Genomic DNA, 21,037 nt, shown 5'->3' on the forward strand with positions numbered 1-21,037 from the left:
ACAGTACTCTAGGCCTCTGCGCACTCAGTTGTAGAGCCCTTCCCTCCTCTATGACTCGCTTCTCTGCGCTATCTTCTATTGACCCATTACATCCATCATCATCTGATTATTGCCTTAGACTTTCTAAGACACACCTATTTATACAATCCCATGGTTCGCGAACCAAGGGTGGAACTCAAGACCAACTCAACTTTACATAGACAAGGGGCTAAAACCCCTTTTACTCCTAATTACCTACGCGCTCCGCATCCACAAATCGTGGAGACTTTACATATTTTTACCAAAATTTACATCAAAACTTGGGTTTTTAACCCCAAAACAGACCCAGGGGACCCCATCCCAACAACCCCCCAACACAAAGGTCATGACTCGCCCTCAAGTCACTCGATTGGCACTGCGATCTTGCTACGAAGATCCATTAGCTCCACCTGCATGACTGCAACCTCGATAGCGCTCTGTGTGGCTGCCTGCTTGATCTCTTCTACTAGTTGATCGGTAGTTGGTCCTTCTGCGGTGAGCTTTATCGTTTGCTATGTCTGTTGTAATCCCATCAACTTCTCCTGAATGTTAGTTGTGACTTGGTAAGCTTCCTCTAACCAAGGTCCCAACCTAGCCTTAATCACGACTTCCTTCTTCTGGGCTTCTTCTACTTGTGCGACGAGCTGCTTCCCCTCATGCAATTTGGCGAGGCGCTGCGCAGGAGAAATTGAGCACGTTGTTGCCCTAACCTCATCATACTACTTTTGAAGCTCGTGAACCTCTGTATTTAGAATCTGCAGGTTTGGGTCTTCCTTCACAGTCGTTACCAATTCCATTGCCTATTCAAATAAGGCTGAGCAGTTAGCGACTGCAACATCTAAATTGGCCATCCCTTCTTTAATGGCAGCTCCGCGTTGCTCCCTGACCTCGGACAGAGTCGTATGCTGTAACTTAAGCTGCAAATCCATGATTTTCATGTTGAGTTAGAATTGAACTCATCCAACTTCTGACTTTTCCTCACGCACTCCTGTAGCTAACTTCCAGATCTTAGCTTCCGTCTATGCGTCCTCTGGAATGTGGAGCTTTGGCACTGTTCTGCATGCCTCTACTACCGCTGCCTCCAGCCTGGAACTCTGTGCCTGCATTATTTCCTTTTCCTTCAAGGCCTGTGTTTTCTCGGCGAACATCTATTCATTTTTCGCCCTGTATTCAATAATCAAATTGAGAGAGCGCTTCTTCCGAGCTCTCAATTCCTCCATCACCCCTACCTGCAGCACATGAAGAAGCTCATTTTGGAGCGCTGTGATGTTCTAGAGGGTGCTCAAGATGATGTGCTCATCAGCTAACTCTGCATGTAGGGACTCTTCTGGTAAAGCAACAGTTGGAAGGTCTAGGTTCCTTACCAATTCTGCAACCTGACTCGTCCCTGGTGCCAGGCTCACTTGTGTTGCGCTCGCTTGAACGGTGCCCACCTGTATCCTCCTTGTTTGGATATGAAACTCGCACAAATCCTTCTGGATGCTCCCCAATGTCTACATACACTGCTGCTCAAACTGTTGCAGTAGTTCAGTTGTAGTATCCCGGACTTTCTCGCTAATCTCATCGAGATCGCACTCCTTCAACACCATGGGGTCAACTAGAGACTTGTCTAATTTTTTCTTTTTGTGGGAACCTTCCCGCTGCTCCTGTCCACGCTTCCTTAGCCAAAATGGGGTGCTCTACCCCTCATCTCCTCCACTGCCCTATTCAGACTGCTCTTCCTCCTCGGTCTCAGGCGAAGGGGATTTTCCACTTTGCTCTGATTCGCGCTGCTCCTGCTCAACCTGCTCCTTAGCAGCGCGCTCCTTCTCCATCCTAGCCTTTTCTGTGGCCTCCTTTTCCCGTTGCACAACCAAATTTTGTGCAGCCTTCTTGGCTGCGTCCTCCCTTTTTTGTGCTACTAAGATTCCCACACCTTTATTGGTTTTGACATCCAAGTCTGAGTGGGTGTGCCACTCTGATGGCCATCGATTGATGACCTCCTGTATGTCTGTATCTGCGACGAAATATGGTAAATCATACCATTTCTGCTACGGGTCCTTTTGCGCCTGAATGTAAACTTGGTGGAAGTAAGAATTGAAGACGGCATAAGCTAACAACTGCTCGTACAAGTTTAGGACAACCTTGGGCATTGGTTGATGGCCATGCAGATGCTTGCTTCCATAAAAAACCAGAATATTTTTGTTTCTGTGACCCGCGCGGGGTCGTTTGTGTCCCATAGGGAGGCAAACTGCGCGACCTCCGACAATCCTTCATTCAACGAAAGAAACTGGCTATCCTCCGGCAGCTCCCATGCAATCAACAAGATGGAGAGTAGAAACCAAGCATAATGGAATGGCTTGGTCTCATCCTAGACCTCACGGTAGTTCATGAGGAATTTGCTCCATAGGTACCTTGACCAGTTGAACTGCACACCCTTTGCGTATTGTGCAACTAGAGAAACCATGGCCACTCGAACTTTGTCCGTGCGAGACTTCCTCATTACCTTCCCGGCTAAGATTTGTGTGGCATTCTATACCGTGGGGTCATTTATGGAAGTGATAGAGTATCCACGTGGCTTTTTCAGAAGGGAAAATTCGTTCTTCATCTTGTCCGCCAAATCCTTTTCTCCTATCTTTCCGCCAAACTCTTTGGCTAGATTCAAACCCTCATTTGGTAGGTACATAATCCTGTGGATGAGCATGTCAGTGATGGGTATAGGCCCTCCTATCCATAATCACCCATCGTGCACGAGAGCAAGCAATTGACGCACATAGGTTTTGTTGATAGTGGTGCTGTGATAGTGGGGCACCCACAATAGGTCCAACAACCCCGAATTATCTACTCTAGGGATCTATTCCAGCGTCTCTAGCTCGGTGACACCTGAGTCCGGGTAATAGACACACTTCATATAATTGGATGTTGCTAGGTGAGGGAACCACTCATGGTCTGCTAGGACCAAATCTTCCATTTTCAGTTAGGGGGTCTGCACAAGGCGTGGACCTTCGAAGGGGACCTGCTCTGGCAGCAGGGGCGTGGAGATGACAAATTTGTCTAAGTTTGGGTCCTTAGTGACCTTTTCCTTCCCCTTACGCGGAGGGATATAGTCAGGAAACTTTAAAATGGGCTCCATTCCCTCAGCGTCTATGTCCTTGGTGCCCTATCCTTCCTCGACCTCCAAATCAACAACCTTCTTAGGCTACTTGTCTTTCTTCTACTTTTGAGTTGCAGAATGTTTCCTGGGTGATTTACAAACTGGCACTGGCTTCTTCTGTTTATCCTTTTTCGACTTCTAGGTTTCTCTAACATCGGTAGGCTTCGACCTAAGTGACCTCGACGCCATAGGCACAGGAGCCGGAGCTTCCATACTCACTGCCTCTGGAACATCTCCTTCAGACGTGACATCTCCCCCAGTGCTCACAGCCTCAGCAAGGCTTGGTCGTAACATGGTTTCAAGGATGAATTTATGGTTCAACTCTGGTAAATTGGTAAACGCAGGTCTCGCGACCAAATCCTCAAAGAACAAGTGGTTCATAAGCAACATACAACACAACTAAAAAAATCTAAGGGTGCAAATTTTTCTCTGTTGGACCAACATACATAATTTATAGGGGTTTTTGAATTCAAATCCGACTATTCTCTGAAAAATTCGATCATTAATGCTATTTTCATAGTAGATCTTCAAAGATTTTGGCCTTAAATGCTACCAGCCCGCTCCTCTTAATTGTCTTTTAGCTGTCAAATTGTGAATAGTCACTCCAACGGTCACTTTCCAGTTGTGTTGCGTGACACCTCCCTCCATAGCAAAACTTCCTGCACACAACTTCCTATACTGCAACTTCACCCTTATCCGCGTAGTCCTCCAATCCTGGTAGTGTAGTTTATAGTCCTGTGTTCCCTTAAAACTTCTTGGAGCACTAAGAATGTCCTGCCTTCATATAGTCATTGATCTGGATCCCCTATATATGGCTTCAATCGACTTCCATTAACCCTTCCCGGAAAATGTTCTCCATTTAGCTTCGCGAGCTGAACTATGCCTCCATCTGTAATCTCTTTGATAACAGATGTCCCAAGCCAGTGCATCTGGAATTTCCCTAGAAACTTAGTGAACTTGCTATCACATAATAAAACCAAATCATTTACCTCAAATGTGTGCAACTTGATGTGTCGATCATGCCATGCTTTTTAAGTTCCTTCTATACTTGATGATGGAATTTGGTTAAGAATCTATCTTCTTCAAGCTCCATCAACTACACGAGCCATTCTTTCAAGGCTTCACGATCAACCATACGTATGAAAGCTGCTATTCATAGGCTACGCATGATATATTCCATAGGCATCACAACTTCTACACCATAGACCAATCGAAAAGGTGTATATCCTGTCAGCTTTTTACAAGTAGTTTTGTATGCCCATAGCACTGCAGGTATGTGCACATCCCAGTCATTCCATTGCACATTACAAATATTTGTCAGCACATTCTCCAAAATCTTATTAAAGGCCTCTACTGTTCCATTAGCCCGAGGATGATATGGGGTGCTCTTCTGATGATAGACCTAGAACTCCTCAGTCAATGCATTGATTGTTTCGTTTAGGAAGTGCGTACCTCGATCACTCATCAATACTTTTGGGCATCCAAATTTGGTTAATGCATATTCAAACAAAAACTTCGTTGTCATAACCCCTGTGCAATCCTTAACCGGTTGTGCCTTTGCCCATATGGTTAGGTAATTCGTCGCAGTGATGACATAGCGCGCACCCATCTTCTTCCCTAGGGGCTAAATTGGCCCAATGAAATCAATTTCCCATTTTTCAAATGGCTGCAACGATACTTGAGGATTCAGTGGCAACCTGTCCCTCCGTGATGGTCTGCGTGTTCATTAACATGCATCGCTTACCCTACAGTACGCCTTGGAATTTTTGTGCAATGTAGACCATCATAAACTTGTGCGAAAAAATATTTTGTGTTGTCGCCTTTCCTGCGTGATGTCCTCCTCCAGCCGCTCCATGAGCTTCAACGAGGATGTTATTCCGCTCAAAATATAGCACATATCATTGCAATATTTCGTCTGCTCCCATTTTATACAAATGTCCATCAATCACTAAGAAATCCACCGTGCGCACTACTAGTTCATTCTTTTGCTGACTCGTGTACCCTTCCAGCGTCGTCTCTATGGTAAAAATGTGAATAATATCTGCAAAGTGGTTATCTACTACAAGCACTGTGAAGAGTTGCGCATCAGATAATCCTTCCTCCAAATTATTAGGCTCCTCTCCTGTTTTGATCCACGATAGATGGTCAGGTCCTGCATTCAACCTTCCTAGCTTCACGATTACCTCAAAGTCATACTCCTGGAATAGAAAAAACCATCGACAGATCTTCCCCCCCAACACAGGCTTATTGACCAGGTATTTCAAGGCAGAATGATCTGTGTACATTTTGAAATATCTACCCAACAGATAGTGCCTAAAATTTTGAAGTGCGTACACCATAGCAAATCCTTTGCGTTTTGTCGTTGAGTAGTTCTTCTCGACCTTCGATAATTTCTTGCTCGCGAAGGCTATAGGGTTGTCCATCTCTCCTTCACCGGCCTATGTTAGCACTACTCCCAATGCAACGCAAGAGGCATTGACATGTACATTGAATTCCTTCTTCCAATCCAGGAAGACCAAAATCGGCACGGTGACCATCTTCTCCTTTAATACGTCCAAACTGTGTTGACATTCTTAATCCGAACATAATGTAGCATCCTTCTTCAATAGTTTCTCCATGGGTGCAGTAATATGAGCATAAGCCTTGATGAACTTTCTGTAATATCCTATATGTCCAAGTGTTGCGCGTAGCTGTTTGACACTTCTTGGGGCCTCCAAATTCACTATCACCACAATCTTGGCAGGGTCCACCATCAGCCCATGCTTGCACACCACATGACCCAGCAAGATCCCAAAGGGGACACAGAATAAGTACTTCTTCAGATTCAGCGCGATCTGGTATCTATGAGACGTATCCAACGTCAGGCGCAAACTTGCTACATGGCGCTTTACTAAACCCAACACCGTCCAGTCATCAAAATACACTTCCAAGAACTTATGAATGAACTCTTTAAACGCTCCTATAACTACACGGGAGAAGATCGAAGGCGCATTCTTTAGTCCAAACGACATTACGGCGTACTGGAAACACCCCCATTCAATTGCCAAGGTCGTTTAGCTCGTATCCTCTAGCGCGATCTTAATCTGATGGTACCCCGAAAACCCATCAGTGAACGAGTAGGCTTCCTGCCCTCCAACATTGTCTAATAGGCTTCGCATCCAGTTTCAGAGTTATCTTCATAACACCCGGGTTGCCTATTATGCCCTTCAGGTCTGAAAAATTGGTAGGAAAAAGATTCTAGTACTCGCAGAGTAACTAAGCAACTTTATCCACTGTGGCATTGTCCTAATAGTCCCCAATCTTCGCAAATTTTGGCTTTGCTTCAGTACCAATGTTCACTTGCTAGGTTCTCAATGACGCGGTGATGTCTGGGTTTTCTATTTATGGACCTTTGACCTTGTGATGACCTTCTACCTCTTGAATATTGATATTTCTTAGATCTTCACCCTCCCCCTCAGCAGTCACATTATAGCATTCCACCGCATGGCGCAGCTGGGTACTCCAATCTGGTTGAACCTGTTATCACAAAATCGTGTACTAAGGGCTGCTACTTAGCAAGATCTCATGTAACTATTTCAAACCAGGCTTTAGACTAAGGCTTAGCCTCCTTAGTCAGAGAGGGCTCTCTCACAGATTTTTGATATGCATTAATAACAATAAAAGATGGCTAACTCTTCAAACAGTACATGAAAATAAAGCTGGTTGGAACAACAAAATAACATTTCTTCCATTGGGCTCATGGAGTCAAATACTTCTGCAGTAAACTATAAACCACTCAATCATAGAAGCCAAGGCATATAATGTTTAACACTCAAAACATCTCTCAAAAAGAACCTCAACTCATAAATATACACAGGAAGTCTGAGCACTAGGTGAATTCAGAGTGATTGCATATTTAGTGAGCTGTAAAATATATAAAGGATAATGACAAAACCACACATATTCTGAGCATTGAACACATGATGAATCTTGGGAAGAAAAAGTAATCCTTATATTACTGTCAAAAAGTCTTTTTACATAAGCTGATAAAAACTCTGTTTTTTCATAAATCTCCAACCCCTATTACATCCTAATTTGATCCATTTATAGGAATACGTTCTTCCCTCTCTAGAGCGAGCTCGAAGGCCCTATTAACTACTCCTACATGCTATTTAACTAATTCATTAATTACAAAGTGCTGAACTGTAATTACACAAAATCCTAATCAAACTAAAACACTAATTCCATTCTCCTCGTATGCTTGATTCTTCTTGGATCCTTGACAGCTGTCCTCCTTCAGTTAGGCTGAGATGGCTGAGCTAAAGATGCAAGGAACGCTGACTTTGGATACCTGTTAGCGCTGATGAATCATTTATCATCAGGATCAAAACACCTATTTTTAAGGTCCCTGTCTCCTACCATCCTTCGAAAGTTCAGCAACATGTCCCAGCTCTTTTAATAACCCCAGGTATGGAATGCTGCCATGTTTCTGATGTGCTGTAGGTGATATTGATAGACAAGTGTCTCTCTTCCACAAATCCCGCGCACAGTATCACAATAGTTGCTCTGCGTTTAAAATCACCACCTACAGCAGTTTCGTAGCGCGCTACGAAACTGCTGTGTGATTTTAAAAAAACACAGTCTACCTCTAAACTCCTCATAAAATTGAATAGCTGCTGTTTGCTATTCTTCAGTTTCACTTCAAAATCTGAAAGAAGAAATGTATGCCAATCATTGGCCATGAAAACAAAACCCTCCCCGTAAGGTCCACTAAAGTGTTCACTGCTTGAGAGATTAGTTTCAATAGTTGCCTGACATAAGAGGTTAAAACAAAGTTCATTGCCATCCTTCAATTTCTGCTGTAATAACAAATAGCTCTGCATTTCTTGCTGTAACCTTTGCTTGTGTACTGGTTGGTTTACCATTACCGCAGGTAGTGACAATTTTACCAGAATCTAGTGGACCAACAGGAAGTTCATTAGTAGAAACAGAACCTTCTAACATTGCACCCTGTGTATTTTCCAAGTACTTCTTGCTTTTATTTCCAACAATACCAACATATTAACAAAACTGAGGCAATTACTGTTGCACCTGCAGCAACACCAAAGATCACTAAACCATGTTGCTCGCTGGAACCATGTCCTATTTGAAGATGGCAAAATCTTCCAGCTCAATAGATGATAAGTTCCAAAGGCATCACGAAGATAAATTTGATGTCCATTTAAAAGGGAGATGATTGTCTCTGCAGTACTGTTTGTCATATGATTACTAGTGTTGGCTAGCAAAACAGCGCATTCAATCTGTAATGTATCTCCTCTGTTTCTGACATTCAGCATATTAACCAGTGTTTGCTAATCAACAACAATTCTAGTTTCCGTGCCATATCCTCTTTGAATTCATTCACAAGAGACCCAGAAGTCTTAGAATTAACAATCATGGACATGCATAGTTCTATTCCTCCAATTTCCCGATACACTCCTTTGTTTATTGCTGATGGAGGTAAAGCAGGTGGAACTACATATGCTTACTCACCAGAAATAGTTTTTATAGCCTTCAGAGACACGGTGATAAAGCACCTTCATTCGCTCAAACGAATTTATGGTCCAGATCCATCATATCCTGACATTTGCTTTCCTGGTGTGCCTGGGCAAAAATATGAAAACCTCAGTCATCCAAGAGCTCCATAAGTATATACTAAGCCAAAGCTACATTTAAAAAGCACGGATGTCTTATGGCTCAACCGTCAACTGCAACTTTCACACTACCATCTAGAAATTTTGGCTTTTTAATTGAAAAATCTGTTGATACTTCCTCGTCGCCATTGCCACTGCCGATATCTGCATTTTCTTTGTAAGCATCCACATGAACACCTAAAACATCCTTGCCAGAAGGATCGGGGTTCCTAGGCCATGCAGCATCCCATTCTAAAGCTTTGGCAGCGCTGCAAACCACACTAGGGCCTCCAGGTACAGTCAAGCGTGCAGCATTCTGAGGAAAGAATCTTTCAAATATCATCCTGTAGTAGTATGCCTCCTTTGTCGTGGGTGTATTCTCAGGGTAAATGTACTTTGCATTTGCCATCATCATATTGGTAACATGATTTGCAGCATGCTCTTTCAAACCATCAATCCAACTATAACCAACACCATCGCTGAATTGCTCTTTTTGCCTGTACAAAATATGCTTTGGTAGATAAGGATTCTCCATGTCGTCAAATGCCTTGCGAAGGATCCACTTCTCAATGCGCCCAAGATCAGGCCGCACCATTTTCCACTCTGGATCAATTCCCATGGAAATATTGATAAACTCCTTATCTAGAAACGGCACACGAGCCTCAACACCCATGCTGCTGCTTACTTATTAGCTCTCAGGCAGTCATATAGATGAAGAGACTTTATCTTTTGACATGTTTCACGATGTAGCTCCTCTTCGAAGTATTCCCACGCGATTCTGATTCTCTCAATTTTATAACCTCCTCCCAAAGCGACTTCTCGTTCCAGATATGCACAATAGGTCTCAAACACACTAACAGTTACCAGTTTGTATTTGGAGTAGTAATTCAGGATCATACTACGACAATCTGATCAAGGCGGAATTACCTTAAATAATACGAACACCTTTCCGGCAACGATAAGCAAATTTCGACCATGTGTCTCTGTCTTTTGTCGGTGGCAGAGCTAATGAACGAACAGCTAATATCGTTTGCCACATTTCAATCCCGGTGTCACTAATAATGGCGGCCTTGTGGCAATCAAATCCTTATAAAGACCACTTGACACTTGGCATTTAATCACTGCATTCCATAAGAGAAAATTCTAATGCTGATATTGTCAAACAGTTTACGCGCATTCTCCATGCTACTGCACATAAAAATCAAGAGTAATTTTCATGTTTTGACCAAGTTCAACATTACGTGGGCATGGATCCACACTTGCAATTATAATGCCATCAAGGGCTATTTTCATCCGCTCCTTGAGTAGAAACGACAATGATCCTAGGGTTCTACACTTCGGCTTTTTGCACAATTAGCATATGGATCCTTCCTGCAATTTCCTGTGCAAGAGAAAGATTTACTGAGCTTGAGGATAACGCACGTTCACGGACATGGCAATGTAGAGCATCCATTCGTGCCTCATGATCAAATGTGCAGCCTTCCAAGAGGCCACGAATTCTGCGGTTCTGAATATTAAGATAATGCCAAACTGGAACTGACTCAGGCTCCAACTCCAGTAACAGCCTGATGGTATTCTCAAGCTAAGTGGACAAGATACATCAGATGCAACAGGCAGGGTATTCACTAATTTCATCCATTGCAGAGACCAGCATTTCACCAAAGGATAGAGGCAAAGAAGAGATCGCAAAAGCTGATCCATTGCGTTCAAGAATAGATACTGGCACCCAATATTCATCATTGACAATATCTGATGTAGTCGTTTTCATCCAAGAGCAGAGCCTCAATATGAACACCTTCATAACTTCGGTTCGTAATGCAAACAATGTTTGCACTGCATTCAAGGGTGCGCAGTCCTTCCCTTAGTTTCATAAACAGATATAATGTCCTGTACCATTCCAGCAACTTCCTCCAAGGAATGATTTGAATCCTTTACATCACCAAGGCCGTCTTCAAAGGAGTTTTGTCTAGCAGTCTTTTCATGTTTCACTGAACCAGGAGTGCCATTTGTTGAACCTACCTTAGCAAACTTCCCATTGAATATCGAAAGAGCTAATCTCCAAAATGTTGGTTCATGGTGCACAATGACAGATGTAAGCCTACGAATGAGTCTTTCTCAACCGCTTTAAGAAACCATGATAATGCTTTCGCATGGTCATGGGGAACCCCCTTCAAACCAAAGTAGTAGAATACACCAACTTTATACATTACCACTGCATTCCCTTTTGGGCCTTTGCATCACTCTGCTCATCATCTAAATTTAGTATATGAACCTTCTATTGAAAACCCGAGCAAATCCCCAATTTCGTAGCGCGCTACGGAATCACTTGAAGCATGTTGCGCTGCGAAACTGTTAAAAGAGGACTCATGCGTTGCAAAAACACCCTGTCCTTAAGCTAGGCTAAAAAAATTTTGGCAACAGAATTTTCAGTGATAACAGTGGCTCCACTTGGGATAGTGTGCCCTTGTGGTGCACTAAGAACCTGCAGTTCCAGTGCCTTATAAAACTTATTTGAAAAACAGAAATTTGCTTGACCAGCATGACTGTAGGAGAAAGAAAGCTACATCTACTGAAAAAAGAAATGCTCAGTTAACCTTGAGCTTATTTGCATTTACCTACCTACCTACCCTAACAATTTCAACTTCCTTCTGCTCAATCAATATGAAATTTCCAATGTAGCCAATCCTCTGTTTTATCTGATATTTGATTTCTTTGACTGCATCGGAATTCAGAACCAATATGATGGTGTAATGACCCCTGCCACTGAAATTGTCTCTGATCTTTATAGGAAAACTGAAAAACTTGAGAGTAAAACTCTTCCATGTAATCAGCTACAAGATCCCAGAATACATGATCAGCTTGTTTTTCCTTGTAACTTTCCAGCTGTGCAAACTGATCTTCAACAGCAGTGTGCATTTCCTCAAGTGTAAAAGAGAAAGGAAACAAGACTCTCTCCTTATGTTCTTCCATAGAGAGCTGCTGAAAATAATGATCATGGTTATGAAAACTATATGCCTGAATTTGTCCTTCTAAACCTTCAATTTCTTTTTCAAGGTCCTCAGCAAATTCATCCAAAAATCTCATCCTATCTTCTGTCTTGCAGTCAAGGGATTTTAGATACGAGGACAAAGACAAAGAAAAATTTTCAACTGTTTCTCCATTACTACGATCATTATTCCATTGTTTAAAACTTTCAACTGAGGGAGAGTCTACCACCACCTCTGACCTATCTATCCATTCCTCCAAAAACATAAGCCAAAGGTCTTGAAATGACTTAATGGATTTGGCAGGAAAGCATTCAACCCACTGTTTGCATTTCCCTTGAAGTGAATCATAGAATAACATAATGCAAACATCCTCATGTTTAACTCTAAGAAGCTCAGTAAAATGACAAAAATCTGTTATATGCTTCAAGGTTAAACTCAAATCTTCTCCGTTGAATTTTGGACCATTCCTTAGAAAATATGCATCCTTAGGAAAATGATTTGGGAAACCATGAATTCCTGAAAAATCTATGCATGCATACCTTGAAGTAAGAATGGTAGCATATGGGTCTTTCATAACTCCAGTGGAATCACCATGAATGTATGAATTTTGAATTCTTCAACAATGGAGTCACCAAGGTAGATTTGCAGCCTCAAAAACCTTCTGAGCTCCTGCTACCTTCAGAAGTTCAGCTTCATAATTTCGGGAAAGAATAATCTTCAGGCTCCCGGCAGACGCACCAAAATGTTATCACAAAATCGTGTACTAAGGGCTGCTACTTAGCAAGATCTCATGTAACTATTTCAAACCAGGCTTTAGACTAAGGCTTAGCCTCCTTAGTCAGAGAGGGCTCTCTCACAGATTTTTGATATGCATTAATAACAATAAAAGATGGCTAACTCTTCAAACAGTACATGAAAATAAAGCTGGTTGGAACAACAAAATAACATCTCTTCCATTGGGCTCATGGAGTCAAATACTTCTGCAGTAAACTATAAACCACTCAATCATAGAAGCCAAGGCATATAATGTTTAACACTCAAAACATCTCTCAAAAAGAACCTCAACTCATAAATATACACAGGAAGTCTGAGCACTAGGTGAATTCAGAGTGATTGCATATTTAGTGAGCTGTAAAATATATAAAGGATAATGACAAAACCACACATATTCTGAGCATTGAACACATGATGAATCTTGGGAAGAAAAAGTAATCCTTATATTACTGTTAAAAAGTCTTTTTACATAAGCTGATAAAAACTCTGTTTTTTCATAAATCTCCAACCCCTATTACATCCTAATTTGATCCATTTATAGGAATACGTTCTTCCCTATCTAGAGCGAGCTCGAAGGCCCTATTAACTACTCCTACATGCTATTTAACTAATTCATTAATTACAAAGTGCTGAACTGTAATTACACAAAATCCTAATCAAACTAAAACACTAATTCCATTCTCCTCGTATGCTTGATTCTTCTTGGATCCTTGACAGCTGTCCTCCTTCAGTTAGGCTGAGATGGCTGAGCTAAAGATGCAAGGAACGCTGACTTTGGATACCTGTTAGCGCTGATGAATCATTTATCATCAGGATCAAAACACCTATTTTTAAGGTCCCTGTCTCCTACCATCCTTCGAAAGTTCAGCAACATGTCCCAGCTCTTTTAATAACCCCAGGTATGGAATGCTGCCATGTTTCTGATGTGCTGTAGGTGATATTGATAGACAGGTGTCTCTCTTCCACAAATCCCGCTCACAGTATCACAATAGCTGCTCTGCGTTTAAAATCACCACCTACAGCAGTTTCGTAGCGCGCTACGAAACTGCTGTGTGATTTTAAAAAAACACAGTCTACCTCTAAACTCCTCATAAAATTGAATAGCTGCTGTTTGCTATTCTTCAGTTTCACTTCAAAATCTGAAAGAAGAAATGTATGCCAATCATTGGCCATGAAAAAAAAACCCTCCCCGTAAGGTCCACTAAAGTGTTCACTGCTTGAGAGATTAGTTTCAATAGTTGCCTGACATAAGAGGTTAAAACAAAGTTCATTGCCATCCTTCAATTTTTGCTGTAATAACAAATAGCTCTGCATTTCTTGCTGTAACCTTTGCTTGTGTACTGGTTGGTTTACCATTACCGCAGGTAGTGACAATTTTACCAGAATCTAGTGGACCAACAGGAAGTTCATTAGTAGAAACAGAACCTTCTAACATTGCACCCTGTGTATTTTCCAAGTACTTCTTGCTTTTATTTCCAACAATACCAACATATTAACAAAACTGAGGCAATTACTGTTGCACCTGCAGCAACACCAAAGAGCACTAAACCATGTTGCTTGCTGGAACCATGTCCTATTCGAAGATGGCAAAATCTTCCAGCTCAATAGATGATAAGTTCCAAAGGCATCACGAAGATAAATTTGATGTCCATTTAAAAGGGAGATGATTGTCTCTGCAGTACTGTTTGTCATATGATTACTAGTGTTGGCTAGCAAAACAGCGCATTCAATCTGTAATGTATCTCCTCTGTTTCTGACATTCAGCATATTAACCAGTGTTTGCTAATCAACAGCAATTCCAGTTTCCGTGCCATATCCTCTTTGAATTCATTCACAAGAGACCCAGAAGTCTTAGAATTAACAATCATGGACATGCATAGTTCTATTCCTCCAATTTCCCGATACACTCCTTTGTTTATTGCTGATGGAGGTAAAGTAGGTGGAACTACATATGCTTACTCACCAGAAATAGTTTTTATAGCCTTCAGAGACACGGTGATAAAGCACCTTCATTCGCTCAAACGAATTTATGGTCCAGATCCATCATATCCTGACATTTGCTTTCCTGGTGTGCCTGGGCAAAAATACGAAAACCTCAGTCATCCAAGAGCTCCACAAGTATATACTAAGCCAAAGCTACATTTAAAAAGCACGGATGTCTTATGGCTCAACCGTCAACTGCAACTTTCACACCACCATCTAGAAATTTTGGCTTTTTAATTGAAAAATCTGCTGATACTTCCTCGTCGCCATTGCCACTGCCGATATCTGCATTTTCTTTGTAAGCATCCACATGAACACCTAAAACAGCCCTGCCAGAAGGATCGGGGTTCCTAGGCCATGCAGCATCCCATTCTAAAGCTTTGGCAGCGCTGCAAACCACACTAGGGCCTCCAGGTACAGTCAAGCGTGCAGCATTCTGAGGAAAGAATCTTTCAAATATCATCCTGTAGTAGTATGCCTCCTTTGTCGTGGGTGTATTCTCAGGGTAAATGTACTTTGCATTTGCCATCATCATATTGGTAACATGATTTGCAGCATGCTCTTTCAAACCATCAATCCAACTATAACCAACACCATCGCTGAATTGCTCTTTTTGCCTGTACAAAATATGCTTTGGTAGATAAGGATTCTCCACGTCGTCAAATGCCTTGCGAAGGATCCACTTCTCAATGCGCCCAAGATCAGGCCGCACCATTTTCCACTCTAGATCAATTCCCATGGAAATATTGATAAACTCCTTATCTAGAAACGGCACACGAGCCTCAACACCCATGCTGCTGCTTACTTATTAGCTCTCAGGCAGTCATATAGATGAAGAGACTTTATCTTTTGACATGTTTCACGATGTAGCTCCTCTTTGAAGTATTCCCACGTGATTCTGATTCTCTCAATTTTATAACCTCCTCCCAAAGCGACTTCTCGTTCCAGATATGCACAATAGGTCTCAAACACACTAACAGTTACCAGTTTGTATTTGGAGTAGTAATTCAGGATCATACTGCGACAATCTGATCAAGGCGGAATTACCTTAAATAATACGAACACCTTTCCGGCAACGATAAGCAAATTTCGACCATGTGTCTCTGTCTTTTGTCGGTGGCAGAGCTAATGAACGAACAGCTAATATCGTTTGCCACATTTCAATCCCGGTGTCACTAATAATGGCGGCCTTGTGGCAATCAAATCCTTATAAAGACCACTTGACACTTGGCATTTAATCACTGCATTCCATAAGAGAAAATTCTAATGCTGATATTGTCAAACAGTTTATGCGCATTCTCCATGCTACTGCACATAAAAATCAAGAGTAATTTTCATGTTTTGACCAAGTTCAACATTACGTGGGCATGGATCCACACTTGCAATTATAATGCCATCAAGGGCTATTTTCATCCGCTCCTTGAGTAGAAACGACAATGATCCTAGGGTTCTACACTTCGGCTTTTTGCACAATTAGCATATGGATCCTTCCTACAATTTCCTGTGCAAGAGAAAGATTTGCTGAGCTTGAGGATAACGCACGTTCACGGACATGGCAATGTAGAGCATCCATTCGTGCCTCATGATCAAATGTGCAGCCTTCCAAGAGGCCACGAATTCTGCGGTTCTGAATATTAAGATAATGCCAAACTGGAATTGACTCGGGCTCCAACTCCAGTAACAGCCTGATGGTATTCTCAAGCTAAGTGGACAAGATACATCAGATGCAACAGGTAGGGTATTCACTAATTTCATCCATTGCAGAGACCAGCATTTCACCAAAGGATAGAGGCAAAGAAGAGATCGCAAAAGCTGATCCATTGCGTTCAAGAATAGATACTGGCACCCAATATTCATCATTGACAATATCTGATGTAGTTGTTTTCATCCAAGAGCAGAGCCTCAATATGAACAACTTCATAACTTTGGTTCGTAATGCAAACAATGTTTGCACTGCATTCAAGGGTGCGCAGTCCTTCCCTTAGTTTCATAAACAGATATAATGTCCTGTACCATTCCAGCAACTTCCTCCAAGGAATGATTTGAATCCTTTACATCACTAAGGCCGTCTTCAAAGGAGTTTTGTCTAGCAGTCTTTTCATGTTTCACTGAACCAGGAATGCCATTTGTTGAACCTACCTTAGCAAACTTCCCATTGAATATCGAAAGAGCTAATCTCCAAAATGTTGGTTCATGGTGCACACTGACAGATGTAAGCCTACGAATGAGTCTTTCTCAACCGCTTTAAGAAACCATGATAATGCTTTCGCATGGTCACGGGGAACCCCCTTCAAACCAAAGTAGTAGAATACACCAACTTTATACATTACCACTGCATTCCCTTTTGGGCCTTTGCATCACTCTGCTCATCATCTAAATTTAGTATATGAACCTTCTATTGAAAACACGAGCAAATCCCCAATTTCGTAGCGCGCTACAGAATCACTTGAAGCATGTTGCGTTGCGAAACTGTTAAAAGAGGACTCATGCGCTGCAAAAACACCCTGTCCTTAAGCTAGGCTAAAAAAATTTTGGCAACAGAATTTTCAGTGATAACAGAACCATCTCCAAATGTTCCTAGAGATTTTTGAAGATCGCTACCTTAATCTCCTGCAGAGCTTGATCAATGATCTTGAACCCATCTTCAAAACTGAAGGTCATTAAGAATCCTTCCCTTAGTGTATCCCGCTCCGCAGTGCCATGGAGGAGCTCCATTTCCAGATAACAATTCATAGGAATTGTATCCAAAGTATGATAGAATAAGTGCACCCATTCCGACTGCGGATCTGTTCCATAAGCTTTAGTCCACTTTGCTAAATGATCACGCGAATCATTTCTCCCATCATATTTCTCAGTCAATCGAACTTTAGGATGACCAAATTGCAACCTCGTCATCCTTCTGTAACCTCGCCATTCATCAAAGTTATTCTTTTGCGCAGCCCACCATCGTGCGGGCATAATGCGCAACGCCAAATCTAGTGCTTGGAATCAATGATCCTTAGGGACTTCTCGTTCAAAGGCATCCAAAAATCTACATCAGTTAAACCATCAAAATAGGGTAATTTTCTTACCTCCGATGACACACAGCGCAATGATTTAGTCATCATGTTGCAGCGCAACTTAGATACTTCATGCAGCCTATTTTTCCAGTGCTCCAATTCTTCATCTGAATCCGACGTACAAAAATTTTCTCGGTCCCATGCAATCTGTCCATAACCTGTTGGATTGATCCAGTCTTCATCTCGCGGTGTTATTTTGTATATTTTATCGAAGTCTTCATAGTCACGGATTGGTTCAGTATAGCGCGGTCCTTCTGTAGGGTCCAATGGTACTACAACCCGAAGTGATTTCCTCTCGAACGACATTATTCTCTTCTTCAAGTTGATGAATCCATTAATATCAATGGCCCAGTCAATCCCAAGGAGTGTGGGGTATGGATTGTTGTTGTCAACGATCTCTATTACTTGAAAATTAGACAATGTGCTCGCACCTTCTATATCCACTGTTACTCCATGTAATCATCCCATAGGGATGATCTTCTGTTGGTTTTCCATTCTAAGCTGGATTGGAGACCATTGCAGTGTAGATCTCCCCATTCTCTCCCATGTCTGCTTAGGCAAAACATTCGTATCAAACCCCAGATCTAGAATGACCTGGTCCATCTCATAATATCCTATCTGCGCGGTGAGCCTCATCTTGTGCCCTGTTCTTGCCTTATGTTTGCCAATTTTTCTAACCACGCGGTGTCCATCAGGGGCATTTTCTTTACCAACACACTTGTTTATCAATTCCTGCAGGCCTTTCACAACCTTGCTATCACACAACAGTGTCATGTAGGTCTCTAAGAACGTGGTAAGTACAAAGGGATCAACCTCTATAAGCGTGCTAGTTTCTAGCACTTTGTTATGACTCCCTGAGGTAGGTGCCTCAACAAAGCTTTTCTTGGCCTCCATAAACATGTTCTTCACGTGCTCCAGATCAAACCGAACTTCCTTCTCTGGGGCCTTGTGGACCCATCTATCCTCTTCAGGTTGTTTTCCCTTATCATCCCTAGTCATAATCCCGCTTCTCAGCACGATATTCACGTTCGGCTCTTCCTCACGGGGCTCATATCTCATCATTTGTAAGTTCTGTGTAGGTTTTTGAGGCTATTACTTTTTCTCATGCATCTTAGCTATCAACATAGGGTATTTTTATATAGTGTGGTCAAATTGGCTATAGTATTGAAATGACAGGCATGTTTGATTTTGACACTCCTGCGCGTAGTGCCCTGGCATTCCATAGTTATAACAAATAACATGTCAGTGACCTCTACTAGGTTCTCCTCCTCCTCGGCCTTGTCCTCATCCATAATATCCTCCCTATGCTCCTTTGACTCCCTGATCTGAAGGCAAAGTTTCTGCTTGCATCCGGTATGCAGGCGTTCTTTCCATCATTAGTTCATAGCTACGACATTAGCGCTCATCATGGCCCACTTATTTACAAAAGTTGCAGAACAATTGTTGTGGTGTATGAATGAACTTTGTGGTGCGTTTTCCAACCACTTGACAAATAGCACACCATAGCAACGCCCCCATGCTTGGTCCTGTTGGAGCCTCTAGTCTCAGGGGAATTGGGTCCCCTCCTGTGATATAGTTCGCAAATATGGGATGGTGGTCTTTATCATGCCCCTGGCTCTTACATTTTAGACACCAGACTTCCTCACGCACCTTTGAGTTAGTCTCCTTCTCTGTCTTCAAGCTCTGCATTTCCAAGCAGAGTTTCTGCAACTAGGAGTGAATCTGTTATACCCCCAAGGTTGCATCCTGCATGGGCGTCACATGCAACCTCATCACTATTTCTAGGGCTTCTGCCTGAGTTCCTATCTTCTGCTGTGACAGGTAAATCCTTAAGTGGGCCAAAAGCTAGGCTATAAACCATTTGTGGTAATGACCATCAGTGAGCTGCATATTAGCTTCGCGGATCACACATTTCAACCTTTGATCTAGCTCCCAAGGTGTTTCATCGACCCTCATCATGATCTCCTTAAATCTAACTACTGACTGCGAGTCAAACTTAGGTTTACTAAATTCTTTGTTTAAAGTAGCCTTAGTCTCTGCTAGCATTGCCATAGGATGATCAGAGAAGTACTTAATATACCATGCCAGCACGTGATCCTGCAGAGCAGTAACTAACTGCACCTTCTTTATGTTGTCATCAGTGATCTGCTGCGTTGTCCACACAACATTTGCAACAAACCAAAACTGATATGTATCTTCACTCCCTATACCCTTAAAAATTAGCAGCTTCATTGTGTTCGACATGTTGAATGACGGTGGTGGTGGTGGAGGTGTGGGCAAAGGTGTATGCTATGGAGGTGAAGGTGGAGGTGGAGTGGATGGATGATGTATCCATGGAAAACCCTATCTTATCAGCTGGAAAACACTCCACGATGAGGCATGTACCACTCCCTCGTCATCACTCGAAGGAGGTCCAATCAATGGGATATACTCAGGACCTGATTTCTCTCGTTCTCTGAAGAGTTTTCCACTTCGCGTAGCTCCAAACATAAAGGCAATGACATAACCTGTTTTTCACACAAGAGCATCTTAATCTAGGTATTCAGAGATCTCAGATACTTACCTCGCAGTCCCTTGAAGAAACATGCTCTTCTTCGCCGTAGCTCACTGAGGTATCAACCACGAACTCCATAACCAATCCTCCTATAATTCGATCGAGCTAGTGGTCAACAACGCACATGATCTTGTCTTCAGAGGATTCCAACTTTTGCACTAGCTCTGGAGTCCACACTATTGGACCGTCAAGCCTCCACCTTCCTTGGTTGTCTGCCAACTTAGCTATCCACTCATATAGTTCGATCAGGAAGGTGCAAAAGAAAATTTTGTGTATTTATGTATACGTCTTTCTGTCCAGCCACTGCTCCTTTGACAGGTGAAAATTCTTGTTCTCTTGCGCTGCGAATTCATGAATTTTTCTATCCAACCACTTCTCAATTTCCTTCTTTGTCGGATTCCAGTGATGCGATATCACACATCTCCTTAAGCAGATCCATGTACCGGCAACCAAACCATTTGTTGGCTTAGTGGGTCCTGACCTAGGTTTAGAGTTAATTGTGCCAAACAAAACCCTACACTACTAGCCCTTTTGGGATCAACCCTCATAGCGCAGGTTGAAGTCTCACCTGAAGTAGTATGGGGGGATGTTGGAACCAAGTTTCCGCATCCAGAGATTAGTGTGATGTCTTTTATTGCCCTAGATCTGCCTTCACGGAGATTTATAAGCTCGAGGGCTCAGTACTGCAACCTACTCTAAATGGCCTCTAGACCTTCGTGAAGATCTATGATAGGTCTTTGCACACCCTTAACATATGACTCATCCACTTACGGGCACAATAAAATAACCCTAGATCTGAACTCGTGCAAATCTACTTAAGTATTTAACAAACATAACAAAATGTATTATAATCTTCACAAAAGAACTTAACATGCATT

The 21,037-nt window shown here is 42.2% G+C and overlaps 2 pseudogenes; both read right to left on the reverse strand.

Moving 5' to 3' along the window:
* Positions 1 to 8,866: 8,866 nt before the first annotated feature.
* LOC149255908 (asparagine synthetase [glutamine-hydrolyzing] pseudogene) lies at positions 8,867 to 9,475 on the reverse strand (annotated as a pseudogene).
* A 5,255-nt stretch (positions 9,476 to 14,730) lies between these two features.
* LOC149255909 (asparagine synthetase [glutamine-hydrolyzing] pseudogene) lies at positions 14,731 to 15,339 on the reverse strand (annotated as a pseudogene).
* Between the last annotated feature and the right edge of the window lie 5,698 nt (positions 15,340 to 21,037).

The sequence above is a fragment of the Pinus tabuliformis genome, chromosome 7 (assembly GCF_031772625.1).
Source record: "Pinus tabuliformis cultivar Carrire ecotype Pingquan chromosome 7, CPIR1, whole genome shotgun sequence".
Classification (NCBI taxonomy): domain Eukaryota; kingdom Viridiplantae; phylum Streptophyta; class Pinopsida; order Pinales; family Pinaceae; genus Pinus; species Pinus tabuliformis.